Here is a 26989-nt window from a genome sequence, read left to right on the forward strand (position 1 = left end):
AAAGGTGGTTTGAAAGAGGAGTCAAGGAAGCATCTATGTGAAGCTGGAAGAACCTTCCCTTAACAGAGGTGGAGGCCTCAGACATCATCTTTCTACCACATACAATGCAGGGATGCCATCCATTCCAGGAAGTCTGCACAGACTCACAGCAAGAACAAAGGGCTGTCAACCAGTCCCCCTCCAGTCTCATAGTCGTTAGCCCAGGGGTGGGCAATTCTTTTTTTGCAGGGCCACATAGACTTCCATTAGAAAAGCAAAGGGCCACATTTCTTTCATCAATAATAATATGAATTGAATTGGAGCTCACTGGCACAGTGTCTACCTTTATAAATATGCTCTTGTTACATTTTCATCACGTAAGCAGTGTGTGGGGGCATCTCGGTGTCACATCGGTCGGAGAGTTGGTCATTGGGGTTTATAAAGGTTAAATATACACCTGCATGCTTATCTATGACAGTTTTAAAGCTACAAGAAGCATTTTGAATGGATTCAGTTAAATCTTAATTCCCTCAGTTAGTTCTGGGTGATAAGATGAATAAATACATGCTGACTTGAACCCTGCCTGGACCTTCCCCCACCTCAGCTCCATACATTACAGGCCAGTAGAATGAGTTTGCTCAGACAGACCTGTCCTTTCTCATGGTTCCTGGATGACTCACCAAACTGAAATGAAAGTTCTTACTTTAATTTGAGCCTAGTTTAGTTCTAATCTAAGGAATGAATTACACAAACATCTGAAGCTGAAGGTTTTTATTTCACTATATGAACTCAACACTGACCTCATGTGTCCGCCTGTTCTTGTTCTGTAAAATGACATTTTCTGGTAAAATAAAGGTTCAAATAAATAATGTGATTTAACCACATAATAGCATATAAAACTATAATCAGATATATGGAACTACTAAAGTTACACCAAGGTAACTAACTGATTCATAAATGGCTGCGCGATGTTCCATCATCAAGAACGTTGGCTCTTCTCTGTGAACATATCCGCCGGTCCGGGTTTTCCTTCAACAGTCATGGTGCATTGAAAGGAGGAGCGGGCGGATCAGCTGCTCTCGGTGTGTGCGCGTGCATGTGCGCTTATGTGTGTGAACGCGGACGGGAGGAGAGAGAGAGTTGCGCAGAGTTGAATGAATGGAAAGATAGATATTATAAAATGGCATTGGCGGAAAAACACCACAGAATCAGTGTGTGGCGGAGGGAGCTGATGATGTGAACCGGTCTGTGTGTTTACTGCTCTCTCCTCTGTCCTCTGTGTGTGTCCAGGTCCACTCTGAGTGTTGCTGCTTGTATGTTGAAACACACTCCGCACAGAGCAGCAGATGATGTGAAGATATTTTTACAGAAGAAAACCATTAGAGTTCAAACTAGTTTTAACAACGATCAGATCCCAAAGCTCTGAAAGTTGGACAAGGTCTGAGCTTTTTAAGAGCAGATGTCGGCTGCAGCTCCGCGGAAACATCTGAATGCGCCGTGGCGTTTCTTCACGCTTTACCGTACATTTCAGCATAGTCGCGCAGCATTTTTAAAGTGTACACAGCGCGTCTCTCCAAAGAGTAGATGGGATGACGCAGTGCTGCAGCTTAGAAGAAACGAGGGTGGGAAACACGTTAGCGGTGATGCCGTGCTGACAGCTGACTCTTGCTGCCTTCTTCTTTTCTTTCTTCTTCTGTTTCTTCTTCTATTGTGCGCACGGTCCGCGGGCCGTACTTTGCCCAGGTCTGCGTTAGCCAGTCGTTAGACACACCTGGCCCAGGCAGCCAGAACATCACAGGTAAGTATGGACACATTTAGTGCTATTGTTTGTTTGACCCAGACCCACTGAGGTCCTCCTCCACATATAAAGCATGTTTCCCACCAACAGTTAGAACTGATGAAGCTGCTTGGAGGAGCAGAGAAACGTCTTCAAGAAAACTCTACAAGTCCAGACGCCTTGCTTCAGTGGTCTCTATGAACATGACCTGGATGACATGTAAACATACAGTGTGCTCTTTGTAATCTGTATTCTGGCTCTAAAACAAGTTCCCTTGTGAGGGTTGAAGTCACAATCTTCAGATGATGAGACTGACTCGCTGCCTGCTGCACTAACGAGGCTCAGAAAGAGGTGAAACATGGTCTTTTCTCTTTTTCTTCTTTAAATAAAGACATCTACAGTGCTCATGCTGGCTACTGCACCAACAAACATTCTTAATTCAAATCAAATGAGTGTATAAAAAGGCTCTAAAGGTAAAACATCACAGTAATTCTTCCTGGGACACCTTCACTACCAGTGATGGTAAGTGCTCTTGTTTCAAATGTGATGTGCACTGTACCACTGAAGCTCGTCTGTGAAGTGTAGTGCCTCTGTGTGTATGTCACAGTGATGTTAACAGAAGTCAGATAGGTCTGTTAACACATATAAAAACAACATGCTGAACAACAGCATAGATGTGAAGGTGAATATATGTCCCCTCACATGTTCCTCAGTTAAAAGTGTCATTGCATTGGCCGGGAATCGAACCCGGGCCTCCCGCGTGGCAGGCGAGAATTCTACCACTGAACCACCAATGCTGTGAAACACTGACATCTAGTGGTGCCATCGCAGGTTGCAGCCTCCTCATTCCAAAATCAATCGCTCCTCCACATAAAGTCAAAAGTTATAAATTCACCTCATTACATGAGCGGTTGTGTGTAATGACGCGGCTCACCAGCAGAGGGCGTGTGACGGAGCAACAAGCAGAAACTACAGGGGAGAAGAGACACAAGCATCCACAGATCAGAACAGACACTCAGCTCTTCTCTCTGAGACCATGATGATACCGTCACATATCATCACTGCACATGTTTTTGGCTGCACGTCTGGAAATGAGAGGAGACAGAACATTATCATACATGTTGCATAAGTAAAGTCACATGACATGCACCACTGTAAACAAAGGAAACCACATATTCTCAGACTCTTAGAACACAGAGCTGAAGGATGGATGTAAGACAGCAGTTTGTTGCTCTCTGACTTTTCTGCCAACAACATTAAACGCAGCGATCGTAGCGCGCTCTGACCGGCTGTGCTTCAGGGTTGGTTCAGAAAGGTCCACAGCTGCGTGGTAGCGCTGCAGTGTCTCTCCGAGTCTTTCTCTAGCTGTGTCTCAATTCAGGGTCTGCATCCTTCGTCCTACGTCACAAAGCTGCGCGAAGGCTGTCCCAATTCGCCAAAAGTCGAAGGGTCCTTCAAATGCGTCCTCCAAATGCGTCCTCCTTTTGCCTGAATTTGGAGGACGCATCGCTACCATCCTTCGTGGCCTTAAATATCCCACAATGCTTTGCGGGCCTACTTTTTGTCCAATAGTACAATGACGGACCAAGCGAGCGGCAGCGGCAGGAGTGCCGAATTCACATTTAAATGTAAGTAAAGAGCAGTAGTTCCAGAGTTTTAAAATGCTAGTAGTGACAGCGGCATTAAAAAAATGAGTTTTATATTTACAAACATGACGTCCTGTTGATACGAGGCGCTAAAACTAAACGCTTTGATTGGATGTTGTTTCTGGACTGTTTACTGTAGTATAGTATAAAGTATAGTTCACGTGAGGAGCAATATTATCGTTATTATATCAAACGGTCATTCTGCCTGTTGGCATTTTGTTGTAGGAGGAGCAGAGAGAAACAGAAGAAACCTGACGACTGATAACGGAGGAGATGAGACTGGAGAGAGAGAGAGAGAGAGAGAGAGGGAGAGAGAGAGAGAGAGGGAGAGAGAGAGGGAGAGAGAGAGAGAGAGAGGAGAGAAAGAACGGACAGACCTCAGCTCATACAGAGGATGTTGGACAGCAGTGATTTTATGTTCTGTGTTATTTAAATGTTACTTATTAAATTGTGTATTAAATTGTTCTTGTCTCTGTGTTCTTAAACTCTTCTAACCTTGTTACATTATGTGTTTTCACATATTTATAATTGAAGTAAACTTTTGAACAACTTCTCAGTGACCACAGTAAATCATTTATTGTTCTGTTATGTACAATATTTACAAAGACAGTTTGAACATTTCTAACTATTTACCAGTGGGCATTATGAAAATGTACAGTTTATTATTTATAAAGATCAGCAGAAAATACTATTCACAAAGAACATATATATAAATGTTTGGCTGAGCAGGAGTCCTTGGTGCTGCTGGACTGGATGATGCCACGGTGAAGACCTTGGAGTCCTCTGGCTGTGAGTGGGACATCATCTGCCTGTCTCCTCTGTCCACCACATCGTCCATCAGGGTTTGCAGAGCTGACGATCGGCGGCTGCCATGTTACTAAAGATGTTTTTAAAAAGGGCAAAAATAAAAAACAGCTTAAAATATGAAAAGCTATAAAATATGTATCCTCACCCTCCAGAGGTGATGATGGTCAGTACACCTCCTCCAGGACAGACAGCTGGTCCTGCAGGGAGCCCCACTCTCCTCCACCCAGCAGTAATTCTCTGGTGCAGTGACAGACCTGATGCTTAATGACACATTAAAGCAGTGCTTTCAGGGTTATTTGCAGGGTTCTTACACATTTAGCTATTTAATTTAAAGTATTAAAATTACAAACAGACCCTGTATCAACACTGTAAAAAAAAATCTGTGTATTTTACGGTAAAATACCGGCAGCTGTGGTCGCCAGAATTTTACCGTGAAAAATAAGATGTGGACGTATAACAGATTACAGTATGACTTTTTGATAACTGTACATTTACAGTAAAAGAATGTTGTGTATTTACAGTAAATTACAGTGAATTATAAAGATGTACTGTAAACCTGTTTACGGCAGTTTACCTTAAAGTTACCAACCATCATGTAAATCTGGTTACAGTTATTTTCACTAAAAATAACGGAAATTTGCATTAAAAAATACACACTCCTGTAGACCTAATTACAACATATCTCAGTAATAAAGCAGGACACCTGTGTATTATATTACGGCACTTTATTTAAAAAGTTCAGCTTTACAGTAAATTACCGGCAGCTGTGGTTGCCAGGATTTTACCGTAACAAATACATTGTGATGTATATCGAATTACATAGGAATTACGTTAATTTTACAGCATAAGTTAAGCTGACTCAATAAAAACATTTTCAGCATGCTCACATAGCAGTGCCACAAAAATCTTGTAAAAAAAAAAATTTTAAAAAATAGACCACTTGCCCATCAAGAGTATGAAGAGTAATAAGTCCAAACCTCACTCAACAAGCCAGTGTCTTCTCTGGATTTATCAGGAAGAAGCACCTGTGTGGAAACAAGAATTCTTGTTCAACAATTGCAAATTGATCAGTTGTAAAGGAGAAGAAAGTGTCTGTTTACCTCTGAAGGAACTCCAGTGTGGAGGCCAGGGCCACAGGATGGTGGATCCTGAAGGTGTAGTAACTGCCCTGCAGTTTAAAAATAGAATAAACTTACAATTCTAAGAAAAAGGTCCCTTCAGTTTCCTGACATATATATATCCAGTGGAATTAACCTGTTTCTCTGCTGTAACACTTGAGAACCGTGTCCGTGATTCTCTGTAAATGTTGCTTATACCGCTGTCTGCAAAAGCTGTGTTTCCTTGTTATGTGGAAGTAAATGAGGATTTCACTTTAAACATGCGTGTGCACCCTCTCATGGAACAAGTCACCTTATGTTGTTTCAAGTGCGCTGTTACATCTGACGGACTCACACAACTGTATCGCGCATTTATAAGCATTTCCAGCCGACTCAGTAGCAGCTGGGGCACGTACAGCATTTCAGCTAACTAAGCTAAAAACAAAATGCCTCACATAAGACAGTCAGTCAGTTCTTCTAATTTTCGCTTCCTAACCGCGAGCAAGTCTTATTGTAGGAACAGAGAGAGCTTCCTTCGTAACTATTACTCTCAAACACAGCGTAAATTCACAGACAGCGGCATTAACGTTGGCTCCAGTACCAAACGTTGTCAGGAGTCAAAGGCTAAGTCCTTAAAACCAGAGCTCAGACTCTGGCGCGCAGCTGTGGCGCTAAGGTTCAAATTCAAAAAGTTCCGTGACGTCTCCACCTGCCTCTGTTCCTCCACAGGCTCCGAACCGTTTTCTCCCTGCAGTTGACGCGTAGTAACGTATAAGCGCCCCCTTTTGGTGTGGAGTTTGAGTTGCAGTATTTGATCTGGGATTAGAGCTTCAGTATATTTAAATAAGCATATTAAATAGGGATGTCCCGATCAGGTTTTTTTGCCTTTGAGTCCGAGTCCGAGTCATTTGATTTTGAGTATCTGCCGATACCGAGTCCCGATCCGATACTTTCAAGATTCTCTATAAGATCAATAAACTTTAATTTCTAAAGAACATTTAACACTGGAAAGGCCCCAATCATCAACACTATTATTATTATTGTTATTATTGATGATATTAATATTAATGTTGATATTATTATTATGAGTAGTGGTAGGCCTATTACCATAGCTTATCTGAGCATAGTCAATGGAGTTAAATCAAACCAACTAGCACGTCATGAGCAACAGAGCCAAACAACACGCACTCTCTGGGAGTGGGCTCACCTGTGCGCACATGTGCTTGTGTGCGCACGCGTTTGCGTTTGCATGTGTGTATGCGCGTCAGGCCGCTGCAGACAGCTGCAGTGAATTTTATAAACGCCACCATGTGGACAGAAACACATAGAAACTGATAGCAGAGATGGCACCAGAGGACTGGGCGAGAGGACTAGACTGGGTGGCGCTGCAGCGAGTGCCGCCAGTGAGAAGGCAGAGAACTTCACTCGTACAACGCGGACTCTCTCTGAGAGCAGGTTCTATACATGAGCAGGTTTAGTGTCGTGGTGAATTGTGGCAAAGTGTTGAAACGGTGTTGAGCAGCTTCACAGCTCTCTGTGTTGCTGTAACGTCCAAGCCCTGCAGCGCTGTGACGCAGCGTGGCGACGCAGACAGCGAGCTGACCGTGGTCAGAACATCCCGTAAACGTTACACAATGAGTTAAAAAATAAGAACTATCGAGCCCATTTAATTTATCGTGCAGTTAATTGATTTATTGTTTATCGCGACAGGCCTAGTCATACACTACAGGACACAGAGCCACCCTGCACAGAAGGCGTTAACTTTGACAGCCCTAATAAATATATATCCGAGTCCTGATCGGGAGGTAACAGCCGATTCCGATCGAGTCTGAAATCACGTAATCGGGCCCGATTTGCGATCACGTGATCGGATCGGGACATCCCTAATATTAAACAATTAATAAATGGCAATATATATTGGAAGTATATAATAAATGAATAATATAGTCAAATGTTTTAAGTAAAAAAATAAACATTTGTGTTTAAGATGATAACTTTACTAAGCAAGCATCTAGTTTATAGGTGATTGCTTAGTGAATAACAATAACTTTGCAGCTATTTGTGCATCTTTGTAAGTGCCTCCCATTAACACAATCATTGACACAACTACTGCAACTATTAAAAGCCTTACACAAGCATAATGCAACGTGGCAAATTCAAATGATTGTTACAGTGTTTCCAGAAAAAAAATCTATTACACTATACTGTAAGTATAACACTTTGTATTTTTTTACAAACACATAACATATTTTAACATCTCATTTTGCACAAATGAAGATATGTTTTTGAATGGTTTTGTTCCGTAAATTTAAAAGTGAAAAAAAAAGTGCAAAAAAAATCTGTCATTTCCTCTGAATATCACTGCAAATTTTACGACAATGGCCTCTTTGTGACAGTATAGTATTTCCCAGTTATTTTTAGCAAAATATTGTATTTTTACAGTAAAGTTGTGTTTTTTAATATATATTGTCCGTAAAAATCGAAGTTATATATATGTATATTTTATATATATATATATATATATATATATATATATATATATATATATATATATATATATATATATTTATACAGCTTTTTTTAACAGTGTACTCAATACAAACCTGTTCAGACTGGGAACTCATTTACTGTGTCCCCAAACTTATATGAGTGGCTAATCCTAACTTCAGTGTTTAACCCTTCATGTGCTGTTGATATCATTTCTTATTAATCACTCAATTAGTATCTTAGTTTCACCACTAACTGCATCGTATGTGGAGGGTTGTTGTTCTGAGACACCAGACTTCAGATTCTCTCCAAACACACAAAATAAAACTACAAAGACCATCAGCAGAACTCCTCCTGTCAGTCCAATGATGAGTCCTGTCCGTCCTCCTGGGTCTGCTGGTGGACTCAGAGCTGGACTCAGAGCTGGTCTGTCAGTGTGTGTCTGAGCAGCAGCAGCTGTTCCTGTCCTGTGACGGTGTGTACACTCTGTTAATGCTCATCAGGACGTTTGCACTGGCAGCAGGTTGATCTTATCATCATTAGATTAGCAGGCTGTGTAAAAAATAATAATTATTGCATGAAATTTCATAAAACCAATAAGAGGTGGCTCTGACTGAGCCTCTGTGGAAACATGAGGACTTTTTCTGTTCATAAATGTTTGTTCACTCTGCTTCAGGCTGCTGCTCTATTACAGCCCGCTGTCACCTGCGGGTTCAGACCTGATAACCCACCTCTGTTCATGCATCAGGGACGTTGAGCACAGAAATCTGATCTTGTTTTCACCCTAACCATCAGTTATTTTCTGTTTATTCAGTTGAGTGCTGCCCTTCATGTAAATGAGGAACTTTCTGCACTGAGGGTTTTTCTACGAGAACATCAGACACAACCTAACACTGGCCGGCTGTGCAGAGACACAAGGTAAGAGCCAGTGTGTTGTTGTTGTGTTAGTGTGTGAGACTGTTTGTATAGAAGTGTGAGAACAAGGTGTTTGTACAGAATGAGTTTAGCAGCTCAAACACATGTTGATGGAACAAAGACATGACAGGAGGGACAACATGGACCCACCAAGAGACACATGTGGACACATTCAGTCTTTTGTTTCTGATCTTACTACATTTCTGTACTAATGTACAGATACTGTACCAAATAATGACATGAGTGGAAGTTTTCTTTAAACATCATACTCAATAGAAGGATTCAAGTAGTCTTATGTAGATAGAGGGAATGGTGCAGAGCATCAAACAGTGATAATAATCATAACGACAGTCAAACAGCCACCAGGCTCTGTGGAGTCAAAATAAGTAATTCTCCTTTTTGCACAAAGCTCTAATATTTATCAAAGAACAACTGTTTCCAGTCCATAGCTCACATTCACCATAACATACAGCCGTGCTGAACCTGATGACTCTTCACCTCTGTGTCCTCTCACAGAGAGAAGATGATCCTGCTGCTCCTCATCCTCACCTCCTCAGCAGCAGCACTTGAAGTGAAGGAGACACAGAGCTCCTATCAGGCAGAGGAGAACCACCACATCACACTGGAGTGGACGTTCCCCACAGACACTCAGACTAAGACTGAGGACATTTATGTTAAATGTGGACATTTAACCAGACAGAAAGTATCAGTCCTGTATCAGGTCCATGCTGGTGTTGAGCTCTCAGAGTCTGTGGATGAAGGTTTTTCAGGAAGAGTCCAGAGTGACACAGACGCCCTCAGAGAAGGACGAATCAGACTTCATCTGTCCAGACTCAGGACTGAAGACTCTGGTCTGTATGTGTGTGATGTGAGGACAGCTTCTGGTTCTGGTTCTTCCAGCTGTGAGCTCACAGTCTCTGGTGAGTAAGTTAAAGCTGCTGTCTGCTGAGAACTGTCTGATTTCTGTTCTTCTAACTGTAACATATAATATTCTGTACAGACAGACAGCATCAGGTTCAATTCAAACAGTCCACATGTTCATTTAAACATCAACAAGTCTCAACTCACATTTTTGTCCTTTACAGCAGCTGCTGCTCAGACACACACTGACAGACCAGCTCTGAGTCCAGCTCTGAGTCCACCAGCAGACACAGGAGGACGGACAGGACTCATCATTGGACTGACAGTAGGAGTTCTCCTGATGGTCGTTGTAGTTTTATTTTTTGTTTTTAGAGAGAAACGTAAGTGTCTCAGAACAACAAGCCTCCACATACAATGCTGCTTCTGGTGAAATTAATATACTAATTGAGTAATTAATATGAAATGACATCAACAGCACATGAAGGGTTACACACTGAAGTTAAGCTTGTCCACTCAGTTACTGTGTTGTGGTGCTGTTGTCAGTCTCCTCCTTTCATACGATACATGCTGATGAGGGACTTTGCAGTGGGTGGTTATTCACCTCTTGTATCTCCTGTTATGATGCATCTCAATGTTCAGACTGCTGCACTTTTATTTTCTGACATGAAGAACTGAAGAACTTTTATACTTTATACTTTATTTAACCCCTGTCATACAACAGTATTTACACTGTAAGAAGTTCAGCACAGTAAGTGTTGACATGTAGTGTGTTATTCTTGTGCTGCAAGAGGAGATAACTGATGTCATTAACTTCAGGAACAAGACCACGTCATGATTATAGAGTCTGACCTCTCTGTGTGTTTCAGTCTCTTCATCCTCCTCCTCCTCATCCTTTAACTCTTTCAGGCTGTGAACCTGCTGAATCAGCATGCTGCTGTGCTCTAATAAAGACTGTAATTAACTGTTCAGTGTCTGTGTCCTCAAACATGCAACAGCTTCTTCTGTTCTCATGAAGGTCTTTTTAGAACGACTCTCTGGCGCCACCTGCTGACAGGAAATGGATGAGCTGCTGTGTGGGTTCAGAGGAGAACATGATGAGAGCAGGAGGTTTTTTTATCATTATCAACAGTAATTGATTCTGACATGAAGTGTACTAAATGTAAACACATCTATGAAACATGTGTTCATTTCTGATCAAAGTGCTGCGACTGATCCTCAGAGAGATGATCAGAGGAAGAGGAGGTCTGCACATCGCTCATATAAAACCTTCACAGGGTCTGAGAGGAACCAACAGATCATGTTGCTGTGAGACAGGTCTGTGTGGACCGGACTGTCCCATGTGATGGTGATGCTGTCGTCCTCCTCTGCCTGATAGACGGTCGGAGCTGCTCTGACAGCAGACGTCCCTGTGAAGGACAGAGACAGACAGTGAGTAGAGACACAGCTTCCTTTTGCTGCAGATTCAGTGTGTGACCCTGACAGACAGAGGTCAGGCTGAACAGCAGCAGGGTCTGGATCATCCTGTCCCCGTCTTTGTGTTGGGGGTCTGTCAGCTCTCCTCAGGATCCAGAAGCTGCTCTCCAAGTCCTTGAAAGTGAACAAAGCCTTCAGGATGCTGGTTTTCTGCTGGGCAGCTTTCTGGGTTCATGACAGTTAGACAGAGACCTGAAGAGGAGCAGCATCTTCATCAGATCAGCCACAGCCAACACAAACTCTTCATACTGCACAACCTCAGTGAGTGAGTGCACTTTCTAAGCTCAGTGTTGTTTTTGTTTCATTGTCTTTTTTCTAATTCACTCTGATGTAAAATGTGTCAACGCTGTTCAGTTCTAGCTGTAGTGATCAATCATGACCAGCAGGGGGAGCTGCTCACATCAAAACAAAGACAGTTACAGTTTTTTCTGATGGCTTAAGCACAACAGTTAACACAAAGCATCATATTACTAAGCACACAATGTGCCAACTACACACTGATGGTATTAACTGAAAACATCTGGCTTTTGCTTTCTCTGTGCACCAGGTCTGTCCATGTGAGGTCAAACTTTTGTCATAAATAGTTCTATAAACACAGGGATTCAAATTTCAAGTATGAATGTTTATTCACACACATCAAAACAATCACAAGAAAACATACAATTTCACTGAAAGAGAGAGAAAATCAGTCTCATTGTCTCTCTGGGTCCAGACACAGAATTTCATCAACATCACATGCAATGTCTTCTAGTCCAAGGCACCAGGGAACATGTCTCCTGGAGTGCCGTATCCAGGCCTGACATGATGCCTGGTCCATATCCTCGCCTGCCTCCTTCCAGATGCTGGATGTCTAGTAATTCTGTGGAGTAACAGTTTCAGTTTTACATGTACAGTATTGTTGTTTTTCTCATTAGAGTATGGTACACCTACAAAACTTAGAGTGAGGGAACTGTACTAACCCATTCTCATCAATATGTCCTTATGATGCTTGCTACAGTGTCATTCCATGGTTGATCACATGATCCACTACTGTAGCTCTGATGACATCAGTAATTCTATTTCTTCTTCCTCGTTCCTCTTCACCTCCTCGTCTTTGTCCTACATATTTGTGGTTTGATTTGTTGACAGTGCTGCAGCTTTGTGTGACTGTATCTGTGCAGAGTGTGTCAGTCAGTGATGTCACTGGGCTGTAAAGACACACAAAGCTCTGTCCTGCATTGAAACTGGCACACAGACACACACACACACTAGCAGCAGCTGGTCCTGTCTTCCAGCCTGGGATGCTCTGACTGTCAGCAGTGCTCTGAAGGACTCTCACTCTCTCAGTGTGTTTAAGGAGCTTTTCCTTCTCCAGAGGTTGCTTCAGGTTGTAGAGCTGCTCTGTTTGTGCTCTGGTTGTTGGCTGTGATGTGTGTTATTATGAATGTGAGCAGAAACAGTGATGGAGTCACATTGAACAGTGATGTCAGACACACACAGCCACACACCTTCATCCACAGCATGAGCAGCAATGCTGTGGAACTGGTCTGGTTGGACAGAGTCCCTCTAAAAGGAACAGCTGAGTTGTTCTGTGTAGACGGTGATTCTGTCCTGCTGCAGGTTGTGTGTCTGTGATCAGAGTTCAGCTGCACAGAGACACAAGGTAAGAGCCAGTGTGTTGTTGTTGTGTTAGTGTGTGTGTGACTGTGTAGAAGTGTAAAAACAAGGTGTGTGTACAGAATGAGTTTAGCAGCTCAAACACATGTTGATGGATTTGACCTTTGAACTGTTTCTGTCTCCTTGAAGAGGATCTGACCAGTCACAGCTTCATGCTGCTGTTATGTTGAAGCTGCTTCTTCTGCTCTCTGCTTCTCTCACAGACGTACAAACAAAATGGCTGCAGAGTTCTTGGAGTCATACAACAATAGTTTCACTTCCAGCAGCTGTGTGTGTGTGTGTTGTTGTGTAACAGTGAAACAAAGTAAATCCAGTGAATGTTTCAGGCTTGATGTGAGCTGCTGTCTGTCTGAACATGAACATTTCTGATGTTTACATAGGGGTGTTTGATTTGATGATAAATGATCGTGAAGGATTTGAACGTATCGGCGATCTGCCAGAACGGACAGATCATTTTATCGTCCACCTTCTATTAATTGCAGTTCTATGTTCGCGCAGACGCATGAGTTTTTTTCCTCGTCCAACTCTCAGTGCGCTTAATGTGAACACGACCAACCAGTGACAGCCTCCCTGTTAGGAAGCTACGGCTGAAAACGAAAAGAGAACAGAGGAACTGGTCCCTAAAACGAACTCCACCTTTATGTTCGGTGCTGTTTCTGCCGGCAGCAGCGGCGCGTCTTCTAAGCCTGTGTGTGTGTGTGTGTGTCTGTGTGTGTGTGTGTGTGCATCAGATGCAGACAGAGGCAACAGCTAATGACGTCACCAAAACAATAACGCAGGCATTTGATGAAGAGGCTCCATGAGGACTCTAGTAAACGGTGGACAGAGGTGACAGCAGCAGCTCCGTTTGTCCTTAGATATGATTCCCATTAAAGTTTGATCATTTGTTCTAAATCACATTGAACTTTAAGAGTTACTTAAGTCTCATACTGTATTTACTGTTTAACCTTAGGAGGCGCACTTCAGTCTGTTTTAATGACTGTTGAATAATAATTTACAGAACTACATTAGTTTTATAATTAATAATAATAATAGTTTTGTAATTATTAATTACATTCATTTAAACATCAACAAGTCTCAACTCACATTTTTGTCCTTTACAGCAGCTGCTGCTCAGACACACACTGACAGACCAGCTCTGAGTCCAGCTCTGAGTCCAGCTCTCAGTCCACCAGCAGACCCAGGAGGACGGACGGGACAAAATTATGTACTGATAGCCTTTCTACTTTTTGTTTATCTATGTTTAGTTTGTTGTGTTAAGATAATAAAAAAGATAACACATTTATTTTTTTGTTACTACTATTGATCACAGAGAATAGTCCCACAGTGATCACATCTGTTACGACTCTGTTTGTGTCTTTTTTTATCACAAACAATAATAATTTTTATAATAACTTTATTGATCTTTGCGCCAGAGAGTCGTTATTAAGAGACCATCTGAACAGAACTTTAAAGCTCATCATTTATGATTTATTCTACTGTCAGACTGTTTTATTGGACTTTGATATTATTTTTAGTGAAACCTGTAAAACAGAATCAATAAAGTTTGTATTGATTAAATTATTTACACACTCTCTGTAATGTTGGTGCACACAGACTGTTGAAATGAAGGGATTATTGTTAATCTGTGATCATCCAAACATTAATCTGTTCACATACATGCTCAGACCTGTTGGATCATTTGTCCTAAAATGTGAGGTGTCACGTCTCTCCTGTGTGTTCCACTTCCTCCTGTATTCCCCACCCTAATGTGTTCCACCTGTGTCTTGTTGTCCTCATGTGTCCGTCTCATGCTGCCCGTTGTCTCCGTCAGTCTGTGTCGTCAGCTGCTCGGCGTGCAGGTTCCTTCAGCTTTTGGTTCTGGATTTCTGTCTTTGGGTCCTTCCTTCCTGAACTCACACATAACAGTAGGTGGACAAAGGTGCAGAGAAGTTCCTCTGAAGCAGCATGGACACACTGAGTTCATGTGGAGGTGACACGTTGTGACGTGTGACAGGCAGGAGCCACCATCTACAAACACAGTGTCTGAAACATCCTGCATGCTCGAATGTTTATTGATTGATCAGTACACACAGAGCAGAGGCACATTATTGACCATTGACCAGATATTATTGACATTATGTACATTTAATAAATAGTAACATAGAAGGCAGGAAGTGAAACAAGGGTTAAACACATGTTGGAAGAGCGACCTGCAGAGTGACATCATCATTATTGATTACAGTGATCAGCATAGTAGCAGATATGAGCTTTAACACAGATCAGCTGACAGCACTGCTTCACTGTTTGCAGGATTCCCCATGTGATGACAAGCTGAATCAGCTGGTGACCCTTCAGGACAGACTTGGACCTGCTGTAGGAGGAAGAGGAGGAAGAGGAGGTCTGCACACCACTCACAGCTTAGAAGATGAAGATGGACGAGCAGAGTCTGCAGGTCTGATCACTGTAGGACTCTGTACAAGAAGCTTCAATGGCTGACCTTCTTGGAGAGGAGTCCTGTTAGTGCTGCTGGGTTTAATGTGCTACAACATATGAATTTGTCTCTGAGAGATGTTGCAGAGAAGAGTCCACAGTGACACATGAGGAGAGCTGCAGCTGAACTTTGGACGTTGTCATGACGACGTGTTCCAGAGGGTCTCGTCTTCTGAGACGTCTTCTTCAGTTCAAATCAAACATGGACCATCAGAGTAACATGTAAGTAACAGAAGAAGAATGTCTGCTCCTGTTGCTGCTCCTGTGAGTCTAAGGTGGAGTCCTCTCTGTGCTTTACAGGAAACATGATGATCATATCAAAGGACTCCTGCTGTGCAGCTCTGAGTCCTGTCTGTCCTCCTGTCTCTGCTGGGGGACGTCAAGGGGACAGACAGACAGCAGCTGATCACAGGTTTCTGTCAGCAGGTGGCGCCATTGGACAGACAGATGTGTTTTCATGTCTCACACACATCAGTTCATGTTGGTTTTTATTCTTTTTGTTAACATGTGTGAAGCAGTTTGTATCGACAGTAACACAACAGAGGAACAATATGAGGACACAGTGACACAGCACAGTGTGTCTGTGTGACTCCTTCAAGCACAGAGACACAACAGAGATGAAGCTTCAGTGTGTGTGAAGCTGCATGTTTACACTGTGATGTGTGTGAATCTGTTAGAGATATATTCTCTATGGGGATCAATCATTTTAATCTGAATCTTTCACACTTTTAATATCTGTGTTTGTTTCCCTTTGATTAACATGATGTGTTTTCAGTGTACAGTGTTCACACACACACACTGTGGGGATCAGAACTTTTTGGATCAACGTTCAAAAACCAGTTTCAATATTTACGCAGCAGTAAAATCCTTCATATCTGCCTCCAACTGTTTTATGCAAATGAGCAGCGGCCGGCACGTCAGGACGTCTCCTTAAATAAACCTGTCAATACGTCACAGTAAATTCCTGATTTTATCATAAATACAAGAAAGGGGAAAAATACTAAAGCAGTTTCAGCTGATGTCCACTTCACCCCTCAGTGCAGGTTTTTTTACTTTTTCAAATATATAAAGTATTTTTTCAAAGATGTGTCATTCACTCATAAGTATTATATTTTCTTTGTGTCTTTGCTTCTTTTTAACGTCCCGGGCAGGAGCAGGTGAGTGATCGCAGTTCCACCGACGTCACAGGTTGAGGAAAAAAAAGGGCAATCGGGCAGTTCAACACAAATTTTAGAATTCAAATGTAAATGTTTCTGATCCATCACCAGAACACTGGGAAACACATTTACTACCCTTTGTGTCATCAGGGACAAAAATGTCCGCTTCTAAAAACTGCTATAAAAACTGAACAGATTCATATTTTTCTGCATAAATATGTGAAACAGCTTCAGGACTGCTCAGAACTACCAAACATCATTGGAGGAGTTTAACGCTTTAAATGCCAGTTAGATTGCATGATGCAAATATTTAATGTAAAAATGCACAAAACAAGTTATTTTACAAGTTGGGAGGCTCAGGCATTATTTTATATCTGTCATGTCAAAGTTTATCCAAAATATTGAGTTGGAGTTATTAGTGTTTGTATTGCAGCAGTTTTAAATGGTGTTTTCCACTTAGGTCCATTAACTCCTATTATAATACTACATTTTAATATCAGAGCCATAACAACATGGAATCATGCATTTCTTAATGTAAGGGTTTCATTTGTGAGGACATGTCAAAGTTCATGATCATAAATTCAGCTTCACATTCTTCATTTCACTGCTTCTAAGACAAAAACATGTTCTGACCTGAAATCACAGTCAGTGATTCAAATGAAAGTGAAACATCATCAACATTTAAAGCACAAAGTTGAAGCTGCTGTCACTTCCACACACTCTGCTTCTACACACAGCACAGACTCACTGAGGAACCAGAACCCAACCAGAACCCAGCATGTAGAGGCTGAGTGAATGTGGTGCTGAAGGTGTGGAGGTGGATCAGTGTGTCAGAGGAGACTCTGTAGAAGGACAGAGTGCCAGCAGGACAGTCCACATACACTGCTACTCTGTCAGAGACAGAGAGAGAGAGACAGAGTCCTCTGTTACTGTGACCGACATAGTAACCACGATCAGAGTAGATCAGACTCCAGGACTGATTGTTTGCTCCAAACCTGCAGTCATCACTGTGTCCTTTCCTTCTGATTCTTCTGTAACTCACTGATATATAAACCACTCCTCTCCACTCGACCTCCCAGTAACAGCGACCAGTCAGAACATTTCTACACAGCAGCTGAGGACACCAGTCAAATCTGTCTGGATGATCAGGATATGGCTGCTCCTCTCTCACACGTGTCACCTTCCTGTTGTTGTCAGACAGTTTGAGGTTTGTGTGCACTGAGTTTGTGTCGACTTCAAGTTGACAGAAATCTGATGGAGAGAAAAAGACACAGCTGCAGTTTATCATCTGACACATCTGATGGCTTCATTCTGTCTTTACTGACTGATGTGTTGTTCATTCATACAAAGTTTATCATCAGACTTTTTGTCACTAATGTTTGAATGAACAAACACACAACTATCAGCTTTGTGTTCAAACACAAACTGGATATTTGCAGCAATGTGAGTAAAGACAGACGACACATTTAGAACATGAGAAGAACAGCAGCATCAACTGTATCATTGGATAAAGAGCATCATCCAAAAGCTCCTTCATCAGAGTCTGGAGGAGGATCTGGACTGAAAGACCAGACTCAGACCTCCTGATCTATCCTGATATTGTTCCACTGTTACTATTGTAAATACTTATTCCGCTTCTGTATTATTCTCCTTCTTCTGGACACATTTTCAGCGGAACTAGTCCCACAAAAAGCCTCCACATCATTACAGACCTTACTAGGCCTGGCAAACTACATACAAGCCACCCAGAAATATGCAGACACACACTACACACACCTGCCAACACACAGACACACAAACATGGATTTTCAAAATAAAAGACCTTGCACAATAACAGGGTATGGCTGACTGTTGGAATCAATGTACATAAGTTATCCTACTTTTACTTTATTATATGAGTTACATCTTACGTCGTTATATGAGTTACATCTTACTCTTTATGTGTGCCTAATGATTTAAGTATCTTGCTGTGTGTAGTATCATTTAACCTGTTGATTTATGCTTCTATTTGAGTTAACCTAAATCACATGAGTGTTTTATATTTGAGTTAACCTAAATCACATAAGTGTTTATGTTTGAAGGTATGCTTACTCTAGTTGAACTTTGACATGTCTATACAGCATGGTATGTGCAGCTTAACCACTTTACAACAGGTCAAGACTGGAGAAAGAACAGGGGCTGAAGATGACACACACACACTTTCACACAGAGCTTGTTGAAGATGTTCAAGGACATCGTAAAACGAAACTAAGATTTGTGATGCATGAACCCTTTGTTCCTTAGTAAACTATGTATTAGGGCGTTCCCAACTAATAAAAGGCTTGGAGAACCCAGAGCTGCTTCAGAGTGGCGTGGGAGATTGTAACTGAGCAGTCTCTGGTCACTCTCCTTGCAAGTAAAAAGATATCTAACTCTCTGTGTCTCTTTTGTACAGGTTGTGTAATACAAATGTTTGGGGTTTGAACCTAACATTTAATTGGTCCTTCGAGCCGGATTCCAAGATACCTGACGATCCCAGCGGACGAGGTGAGATCCAGAGAAAGACAGTGGCCACTGCTTGAGACCCTTTCCGGGACTGGTCCCTCCCTCGTGGGCTGGGGTCCGATGGTTGACGGAAAGTCCAGGAGACACAGACGAGTGTGAGTATAGATTTCCTTAAAAAGGGGGAATGTGTGAAAGACGCGCGCAGTAAAAGATAAGAAGTACAAGAGGATAGTGAGATCCTCTGTGTGTTGAAGAAGTGACAAGAGGATAGTGAGATCCTCTGTGTGTTGAAAAAGTGAATAAAACCCTGACAATTCTAGACTCTATCAGGTCAAGTAAAAAAGTCCGCAGGAGGGTAGACTCCCCTAGTTTAAAACGACTAGTTAAATTCTACGTAGGTCAGCGGAACCTGTTTGGCAACTGTGTTAAAATTAAAAGTAAAAAGTGAAGTGCACGTTCGAACAAAAAGGTGTGAAAGTGAATGTGTGAATGGAAACATAATTACCACTAGGTAATTATATTTCATATAAAACAACAAGACTCAAATGGTGAGCCTTTGTGGATGCATGTAGGCAAGAAAACTCCACCTGAAAAGGTTGAAGTGAGTTTTACCACAAAAGGTTGTTGATTGCCATCTTGTTGAAAGAAATCCAGTGTTAGAATACAGCAGGTATTAAGACCCACTGGATCCAACATCTAGATCAAAATGGGGAAGGGGCAAAGCAAAACCCGACAAAAGTTAATTGATGAGTTAACTTGTAAAGATTGGAAAATAGTTCAAAAGGCAGATGAAGCCGCGATAGAACCGTTAGGTCGTTGGATAAAAAAGTATAGTTTTAATGGTAAACTATCAACTACTGATGTAAAAGACCTACAACTCAAAATTAGGATCAAATGTAAAGATGATAAAAATAATTGAAAAAAGAAGGTTATGAACACACGCAGGTCTGGATCAAAATAGCAGGACAGCGTGAGGAGGGTGAGAAGAAGGCGAGACGGGAGAGGGATGAGAAAAAGAAAAAAGGGGCAGCAGGCAGTGACAGTGTAGGAGAGAAACAGACATTGATGTTTCACAGGAAGGAGGATGATGAATTTAGTGGGCCATATGCAGAGGCTAGACAGCTGTTGCAACAACAGGCTGAGGTCTCCGCTCCAGACACACACATAGCAGCGGGGCCACCAGGGGGGCCGCCCAAATACACACCTCTTGCAAATGCAATTTCACAGCCCAGCTACGCACCTCCTGTATTTGAAACTCCACACACAATGCTGACCCGTTCAAAAGGCAGTGTAGGAGACTGGTCAAAAGGCTTAACAACCGGAATACAAAATATGTTTTCTCCGAAACCAAAAATACCTGATTTCTCACAAGAGAGAGAAGACACAGATGTTTTCCCTCTAATAGAATTACCTAATCCACGCGCAGGCCAGGAGGGTGAGAGAGAGGTGATTAGAGTATTCAGAACTTGGACTCAAAGTGATGTTAAAAAAGCAGTTGAGGGGATTCCACACCCTAAGGAGGATGTTGAGGAATGCATCACACAAATGGAAAATCTGCGACAATCATATCATTTAAATGGAGCAGAAGTTCAGCAAATTTGGATGACCTTAACAGGTCCTGACTGGTTTTATGTAAAAGGAAATTATTCCCCTACTGATGCACAAAACCAGATTCATCCTCCTGAGAGTGGGGAATTAAATGGAAATGTGAATCCGCTTTTAGATCGGATCAGAAACAGATATAGAAGGAGAGCAAATTACACTGAAATTGGAAGGTGTAAACAAAAGCCAGAGGAGCCGTTTGAGGAGTACAGAGTAAGGATGGAGAAAATTTTTAGAGCGCACAGTGGTCTAGTGATGGATGACGCTGATGACGGAGCTTATAAACAACAGCTAAAAAACGCTTTACACTCAGGCTCACTACCAGAGATTAGTGGGTGGGTAAGTCGTCATTATATAGGCATGAGCGGGGGAACACTCACAGAGTATGTAAATCATGCCCTGCATGCGGAGAAAGTCATTAGCAGCAAAAAAGGAAAAAAGGAGTTGATTTTCTATCAGGAAGAAGAAGAGCCAGCTGTGTTTTACCTACAAGCCAGAGGTCGAGGTCGCGGACGCGGTAGGGCCAGAGGCAGAGGAGGTTTTGGATCACGCTCAACTGATAACCCCAGAGCGTGCTGGTCATGCGGAAAGGAAGGCCACATAGCGAGAGATTGCAGAAGCAATCCCTCCCCCCACAGTCACGGGACAGCATGACTAGAACATACACAGTTAGAAGGAGAACCTGAGGGAGAGGTTGATGAAGGAGAGGAAGTGTTAAATCTAGAGGATTTGTTTTTTGAGGAGAAAATAAGGCCAGAGATCACTATAATGGTACAAGGCACTCCAGTTAAATTTCTTTGTGACACTGGAGCGTGCAGGACCACAATTAGAGAAAAGCTACCGCACCTTTCATTGGGCCCTAATTATTCTACTGTACGATCAGCACAAGGTGCTATTAAAATGGTCCAAGAAACAGAACCTATATGGCTTAGAGACCCGAAAGGAAAATCATGTCAGCTATCAGTTTTGTGGCTGCCAGAATGTCCAGTAAATTTGCTTGGAAGAGATGCCTTAGTTTCTCTAGGCCTAGCCATTGTACCAACACCTGAAGGATTAAAAATGATCAGACAAAAACCAGATGAAGTATATGTAGTGCAAGGGACAGGGAAACCTAATTACTACTATACACTTGACGTTCCTAACAGGCAACCCATTTCTATGGGAGATTCTCTTATGAATGAAGGGAAAGGAGCGGTGAGGCAGGTTCAGGATCAAATGTCACCAAATGATTTGCATATCACCATGTGGTACACTGACCACGTTGATCCTAAGTATAAAGAACGCTTGGATAAAGTCACACCTGCTAAAGTGACAGTGACATACTTGTATTCTGATGGTATAGCAAATGCTGCAGCTGCAGTCACTGTACCAGATCAAGTTAAAACTTTGTACAGACAACACTGGAACCACATGCACGTCTCTCTATGTAAACACACACATGCTAGATGGAGAGATCTCGGACAGCTAGTGAATAGAGGAGAGAAAGCGTGTGATTGGACAGCAACAGGTGTAAACACCTGGTATAGTGATTCAACTGAACTGACCAGAAAAGCATTATTCTGGACTGTGACTGTCCAAGCAGGAGTACATTTGGCTGAAACTGAAAAGTGATACATTTTCTTCACTGATGAGCAGGAGAATTTATTGAAACAAGTTCCCTCTGAACTATGGTCACAAGGACCCACGGATGTAGGACTAGTGAAACGAGCACAACCGGTAATAATCAGACCCAAAACAGAACATCGTCCTAGAATAAAACAGTATCCTTTAAAGCCTGATGCAATGGAAGGAATAGAACCGGTAATTGAGGATTTAAAGAAAGCAGGTGTATTGATAGAATGCGCAGACTCTCCAGTGAACACGCCTATTTTTCCAGTGAAAAAGGCGCCTCCATCTACAGGGTGGAGGATGGTTCAGGATTTGATAGCAGTGAATAATGCAGTAATTCAGAGGTCTCCTTGCGTAGCAGACCCACATACACTATTAAATTCACTGAATCCAAAAGCTAAATATTTTACTGTGATAGACATAAGCAATGCATTCTTTTCGGTACCAGTGCATAAAGATAGCCAATTCTGGTTTGCATTTACTTTCAAAGGAAAAAGATACACATACACCAGGTTGCCTCAAGGTTATTGTGAAAGTCCAACTATTTATTCACAAGTAATTGCTTCTAGTCTTTCCACTTTTGAACCTCCAAGTAAGAGTCAATTGCTTACTTATGTAGATGACATTCTCGTGGCGTCAGAAACAGAGGCAGGCTGTAAAACGGACACGATTGCATTGTTAAAACATTTGGCACAAGAGGGCCATAAAGTAAACAAAAGCAAACTACAGTTCTGTCAGGAAAAAGTAAAATATTTAGGACACCAGTTATGTACAGGGGGGAGAACAATACTGGAGGAGAGAAAAGCTGCAATTCTACAAGCACCCAAGCCACTAACAAAAAAGCAGATGATGTCATTTTAGGTTTGACTAATTATTGCCGAAGTTGGGTGCCGAATTACGCAGAATTAACTGCACCATTACAGTCTTTGATGTATAAGGAAGAATTGAAAATGTCTGACAGCCTTAAGTGGACAATTGAAGCTGAAAATGCTCTGTGCAATTTAAAACAGGCCATGGTAAGCAGCTGCACATTGGCCTTACCAGACTACCAAAAGGAGTTTGTGCAAATGGTAGATTGTAAAGGATATTTCATGACCTCAGTTTTGACACAAATGCATGGAAATAAACTCAGGCCAATTGCCTACTACTCGACAAAGTTGGATGCTGTAGCATGTGCATTGCCTCATTGCGTGAGAGCAGTGATCGCTGCGTCATTAGCTGTAATTTCAAGTGCAGACATTGTACTTTTTCATCCGTTACTTTTAAAAGTCCCTCATGCTGTGTCTGCCTTATTATTGCAAACCAAAATGACTTTTCTCTCCCCGGCCAGACATTTATCCTGCATGTCCATTTTACTCTCACAACCACATCTAAAAATAGAACGGTGCACAGTGCTTAACCCGGCTACACTCGTGCCCACGGAAGGGGAGGGGGAGCCTCATGACTGTGAATCTCTATCAGAGCAGACAGCTAAGAGCAGAGCAGACTTAAAGGATATTCCTTTACAGCAGGGACACACACTGTTTGTTGACGGTTCTTCTAAAAAGGATGATAAAGGAAAAACAAAGACAGGCTATGCTGTCGTAACACAAGATAAGGTTTTGAGAGCAGAGGCACTCCCTCAACATTTTTCTGCACAAGCAGCAGAATTAGTAGCTCTCACTGAAGCTTGTAAATTAATGAAAGACAAAATAGCAACAATTTACACTGACAGCCAATACGCATATGCAACAACTCATACATTTGCGCAACATTGGAAAAATAGAGGCATGATAACATCTACGGGAAAACCAGTAACGCATGCAAAACTTCTTTCAGAACTGCTACAGGCTATAAATTTGCCGAAACAATTAGCCATATGCAAATGTGCAGCACACACAAACGGGACTGACCCTGTTTCTAGAGGAAATGCATTTGCAGACAAAACAGCAAAACAAGCCGCGCAGGGTGAAATCCATGTTTTCAGTATGTCAGACACTAACTTAAACCATGACATACTACGTGACATGCAACAACAATCACCCAACCAAGAGCTGGAACAGTGGAAACGAAAGGGGGCACAACTAAAAGAGGGAATATACACATGACCAGAAAATAAACCAATCCTACCAAAAAATCTATATAAATGGGCCGCTATATGGAGCCATGGGCAAACACATGTCTCCACAGGGGGGATGTTGAGCTTGGTAGCCAGAAAGTACACAACATATGGATTCAATTCCTATTCAAAAAAATTTTTGCAGAGCATGTTTGATATGTGCAAAACATAATGCTCAAGGCAATTTGAGACCAAGAAGAGGACAGTTTCCAAAACCTAATTATCCGTTCCAGCACATACACATGGATTTCATAGAACTAAACAAAAGTGAAGGTAAAAAATACTGTTTAGTCATAATTGATTCTTTTTCAAAATGGATTGAACTATTTCCTACCAAAACCCAGACGCACTAACGGTAGCGAAAGCTTTGTGTAAAGACATTATTCCTCGCTATGGGATTCCAGAAAAAATCTACAGTGATAATGGTTCTCATTTTGTAAATCAACTAATCTCTAACATAGGCAAAATGTTTGTATAGATCTAAAACACCATTGTGCTTATCATCCACAGAGCGCAGGGTTGGTAGAGAGAATGAATGGAACAATAAAAAATAGACTTAAGAAATGTATGGAAGAGACAAACAGACCATGGACTAAATGCTTAGATTTAGTAAAGTTGTACATAAACATTACAAGTACAAATGGACTAACACCTTATGAAATTCTGTTTGGCAGACCTTACAGATTGCCTTTCTTTCAAAATGTGTGGGAAACTGATGATGAAAGTACTTTAGCTGACTACATGAGAAAATGCTGGAGCAACGGAAACAGGTGTTTAATCAGACCGATAACGATGATACATCCTCCGTGTTCCCACGGGATGACCAGCTAGTAGAGCCAGGAGACTGGGTCCTGATAAAAAGTATAAAGAAGAAACATTGGCATTCACCTAAGTGGGAAGGCCCGTATCAGGTACTTTTAACAACTGGCACAGCAGTGAAGGTTGCAGAAAGGAGTACTTGGGTTCATTTGTCTCATTGTAAGAAATAATTAAACATGAGTAAAATAACTTTTGTGATTATAGCGCAGGCAGTTGCTATCATCCTCTGTATTGTAGGGTTAGTGCTGTGGTATTTGGTGTAGATTAGTGACTTCTCAAAACAGGCACCTCCAGAGCAAAGGCCGACTACAAAGGGGGCCGTACCATAGGTTGCTGTCGTCTCAAACCCGGTGAAGATTGTCCCACCACTCTGGGCAGGTGATTTAGGAGGAGTCTTAGGAATGTTGAAAAATGGTGTTGACCCCAGCACATAAAGGATGGTAGCCGTAGCAGGAGTAATCGGACTCGTTGCTATAACTATAATCTTGTTATGGGAAAGATATGAGACACTATCAGCTAAGGAAAAGAGAGCAATCGACTTTGTTCCTGTACACCCATGCTCAGAAAATATCAGTAACCTGACTTCAACCCAGAAGTAGTTTTGTGTTACAACTCTGTAACTGTGAGCCAGACCATTGTTATTCTAGCTCCCGCCTTTCAGACTGCAGTTCATCGTTCACAGCCAAAAGACTATTTCCGACATACATAGACAGCATCGGAGTACCCAGGGGCGTCCCAGATGAGTATAAACTGGTAAACCAAGTTCTGCAGGTTTTGAATCTGTTTTATGTTGGTGGTGCACTATTAACAAAAATGTAGACCGAATCAACTACATCCCTTTAATGTGCAGAAATTAGGAAACAAAACTGAAGAAGGTTTCTCCGCTATTCACGAGCAGCTTTCCGCTACCTCTTTAACCCTCATGCATTGTTCGCAAACACTACCCTAATGTGTTGTTCGGGGACAAAAACGTCCCCTAACTTTAACGGTTTTAAAAATATATTAGATAAATATTTTTTGAAATTTTTTTGCATAGACCTTTTAATTAACTTCAGTTCTAATCAACAGTAGTGAAAAAATCATTTTCCCCCAGGATTTTAACCCTTTAATCACCAATTTATGAGGGGTGGTGCTGAAAATTGAAAAAAAACACACAAAATGGCTCATTTTAATAGAAAAGGTGAATGTGGACTGGATTCTTTTGAACCTTTATTACAGTCTTGGTCATGTCAAACATCAGTAAAAAAATTGACTTGATTGCATTATTAGTTTTTGCACAGCACTGGATTTCTTTTTTTCTCCCTAATGTGTTGTTCGGGGGACAAAAACGTCCCCTAACTTAACGGTTTTAAAAATATATTAGATAAATATATTTTGAATTTTTTTTGCATAGACCTTTTCATTAACTTCAGTTCTAATCAACAGTAGTGAAAAAATCATTTTCCCCCAGGATTTTAACCCTTTAATCACCAATTTTATAAGGGGTGGTGCTGAAGATTGAAAAAAAAACACACAAATGGCTCATTTTAATAGAAAAGGTGAATGTGGACTGGATTCTTTGAACCTTTATTACAGTCTTGGTCATGTCAAACATCAGTAAAAAATTGACTTTATTGCATTATTAGTTTTTGCACAGCACTGGATTTTCTTTTTTTCTCCCATTTTGTCCCATAGACTTACATTATAAACACACTTTTTTGACTGCACAGCCATGGCACTACATAATCATGCATTCTTGATTGTTGGTGGTTTACCCTGTTGGTAGGAGGTAACATTTGTGATTTTTACAGTTAACAACTTAATTACCATATTAACCCTTTACCTGCAGGCCTGTGCTCATGTACTGTAGTTTCTGGCTTAAGTATATGGAGTTATAGGGAGTATTTTAGCACATAATTGTGTGTCTACACACTGTGTGTGTATGTTAGAGAGGAAGAGAGCCATTTGCACACTGATCTTGTTGTCTGTGAGTACACACAACCACAGAGTCTTCATAGTAAACAAAAACAAAGAAAGTGTTGCTATGCACGTGTGGCCCTTTGATGTCTACA

At 41.6% G+C, this 26989-nt stretch overlaps 1 non-coding gene across 1 annotated transcript; it reads right to left on the minus strand.

Moving 5' to 3' along the window:
- Positions 1-2482: 2482 nt before the first annotated feature.
- On the minus strand, positions 2483-2553 carry trnag-gcc (transfer RNA glycine (anticodon GCC)). The gene has a single exon. It is a non-coding gene; the product is annotated as a tRNA-Gly (tRNA).
- Between the last annotated feature and the right edge of the window lie 24436 nt (positions 2554-26989).

The sequence above is a fragment of the Parambassis ranga genome, chromosome 5 (assembly GCF_900634625.1).
Source record: "Parambassis ranga chromosome 5, fParRan2.1, whole genome shotgun sequence".
In the NCBI taxonomy this organism is placed as follows: Eukaryota; Metazoa; Chordata; class Actinopteri; family Ambassidae; genus Parambassis; species Parambassis ranga.